This window comes from Pocillopora verrucosa, chromosome 2 (genome assembly GCF_036669915.1).
Source record: "Pocillopora verrucosa isolate sample1 chromosome 2, ASM3666991v2, whole genome shotgun sequence".
Classification (NCBI taxonomy): domain Eukaryota; kingdom Metazoa; phylum Cnidaria; class Anthozoa; order Scleractinia; family Pocilloporidae; genus Pocillopora; species Pocillopora verrucosa.
Window position 1 is genome coordinate 9,611,317 of NC_089313.1, and position 3,171 is coordinate 9,614,487.

General features: G+C 37.1%; 1 pseudogene; it reads left to right on the forward strand.

The window, feature by feature from the left end:
- Positions 1–267: 267 nt before the first annotated feature.
- LOC136279224 (uncharacterized) overlaps positions 268–3,171 on the forward strand; it is a 5,394-nt pseudogene continuing 2,490 nt past the window's right edge.

The window sequence follows — 3,171 nt, forward strand, 5'->3', positions numbered from 1 at the left end:
CAACTCAGTTGTTAACACTAAATTACCTGCTATACTCTCCCACCGACGCAGCACCATAGTTTCTTTAGAAACTTACACCTTTATTCACAATGACAGGAAACTATCCCCACATGTAGGGGGAAGGACTTACGAACTACAAGAATGCTCTGCACTTGAGAGACGACCTCATGTCACTTTTTATACTGGTCAGGTTAAAAAGAAGAGTGGTTTAAAGAAGAAAGTGAGGTGCTTGAGTCAGCACGTTGCGCTGAAGAAGTATGGAAAGTCATGAGGTTGCATCCCTCAGGTCTAGCAGAATCACTGCTTCGGGAAGTAATCGCAAGTCACCTAGTTCCTGGATGGAGTGCATTCAACGCACTGCTTCATCCAGAGTTACCAGAAATTAGCGTGGTTTGCTACTGTCCCCTAATAGATGGCTCTTCAACGGAGTTCAGAACAGTATACACTGTTCTCAAGCACGCTGAAGCCATCAGTAATACCATGGGTCAGGAGGATACAGTAATAACATTTGATCTTGCTATCTATGTGAAGGCCAAGCAAATACAGTGGAGGTTTGCGAACGAGTTTTCCCTTTTACCGAGATTTTTTCTTTCTTAATGAGTTTTCCGATGTCGTGATTTGAATGGACACGTTTCATATCGCATTGAACTTCTTAGCGATTATTGGCAAAAAGTACCTAAACTCGAGCCTTGAAGATCTGCTGGTCAAGTCAGAGGTGTATACCGCTGGGACGACATTTTTATTAATAAAAGGAAAATCGTATAACAGAGGATGTACTTGTCATACGTACGGCGCACTTTCACAGCCTTTCGTGTGAAGAATTATGGTTCCAAACAGGTGTAAATGGTCGGTTAAGATTTGTTCCGGTGAATAAAGTGTCTCAAGAACTAGGAGAGCAAATGTGTAACGCACTTTTGGGGTTTCATCCCCTCACAGGGTGTGACTCAAAGAGTTCCTTGGCTGGGATTGGAAAAAAGACAGGTAGGAATGTACTCAAGCGCAGTGCTGCCCATCAGCATGCCAACATATGATTCGTAAAGAATGAAACAGTATAAATATAATTATAGGTGTGCATACATTCTTTAAAATCTGACTTCAGGCTATTTTTGTGTAGGTATGTATTGTTTTGCCAAAAGAAACAGTGAGGCGAAATACTTTCCCCTAACACGGACGTCTTAACTCAACGCATCAAGCGAGCTAATTATCAGGCACATGTATGGAGGAATGCTTTGTCAGCGATGCAGCAACAACTATCACATGAAAGTAACGGTTGGTACATAGAAACCTGTCCTGATGACCAGGGACCCAGCACTGCTTGAACTTACCACATGCCAATGCAGAAGATCTCTGTGTCATGCACGTTGTTCTTGTTCTGTGTACTGGCCTTCCCCGTACAGAGTCTTGTTTGTGTATGGCAGATGAAGAAGCCTGCCAGAACCCTCATTGCACACCGCTACATTTTGATAGTGACTCTGAAGATGGTGGCAACGATTAGCTATAGCTGGGCACCTCCTCAACCACATAAATAGTTAATTACTCTTGAAAACCCTAACGTACCGTTTCAAACAGTATGGTGCACACAATTTTAGATGCGCTATTTTTTTTCCTAATTGGGTGATAAACGATCAACGTTCTAACGCAGTTGCTTTTTAGTAGTAGTTTCGCAAAATTTAAACTGTAACACTAGATTGTAGATGTAGAGGACATCTTGGTCAAGACTGATTTATATTACTACATGTAAAACGTTTTTCTGAAAAGAATTGATGTTAGTTCTTCAAGGATTCACTGTAATGACAGTCTCATAACTTTAAAACTATCATCTTAAACTAGAAGCAGAGGATAAACAACTTAGAGTATTAGCCTCGTTTTCATGTTTTGCCAGTTTAATCGACCAGGCACTGATCTTCGATCTTTAAACGAAGAACAAAATACCTGTAAATGATGAAGTGAACGTTTTGGACAGCCAAATGATAAAAGGTTTGTGATAAGAGAGGCCGAGGATCAAATTTCATACTTGTTTATAAAAAGACAAGAATTTTTTTATATTTTCAAGGGTTTCTTAGATATTTTCCTTGTCACGCGATGTCGCGTGACGTCGCTTTATGGTAAAATTAAACCAATGAAGCAAGTATTTTGAACGAACTGGGTGGTTGGACCGCAAATGTTTGTAAGGGTTCGAAAAAAAGGAGTAAACAAATGTCCTCGTTTTCTTGCTGACGAAAGGGTGACGTATCAAAACCCCCTTTCTCTCTGATCGTATATCACTTCTCGACTTAACGACGTAGCGAGCCTTACTCAGGAGTTCTTGGTCTGATGAAATCCACTGTCAAACCTTTTCTAGCTCGTGGGTTGAACGAAACCCGATTTTCCGGTCTCTGCTAACGGACTAGTAATATTGTAGATGAAAAAATTACGCTGACTGACTGGCTGAAATCGAGTGCATTCTCATGTAACACGAGTACAAAGTTATAACACGAGGGCAAATTACAAATGGCACACGCACCCTTTCCATATTTCGTATGTCCAACTTTCTTTGATGCTTTTTCGTGTGCATTATTACTTTCTTTTGAATTTGCACTTACCCTACAGGCTCGCGCAATTTTGTCTTGTTACTCGCGCTTATTTACACCAAATTGCACTCGAAATCATGTTATTACCTGCAGAAATGCAATTTTTTCACCCAATCAGAAGCCCGTAATGTTCTCATGTACATTATTATTATTATTATTATTATCATTATCGTTATAATTATAATTATAATTATAATTATAATTATAATTATAATTATAATTATAATTATAATTATTATATAATTATAATTATAATTATAATTATAATTATAATTATAATTATAATTATAATTATAATTATAATTATAATTATAATTATAATTATAATTATAATTATAATTATAATTATTATTATTATTATTATTATTATAATTATAATTATAATTATAATTATAATTATAATTATAATTATTATTATTATTATTATCATTATAATAAGGGATTTTATTGATCAAGTGACTTTGCATATTAATGACTGGAATAGTGGTTCCGACAATCAGCACATATCTCTGAAAGCAGCTTTTGTGCTTCTCGCTGTAGGGCTCCAAAATCCAAGCCCGAAGTCTAAGGCAAAAGATTATCAAGATGTCTTGTCTAAGCG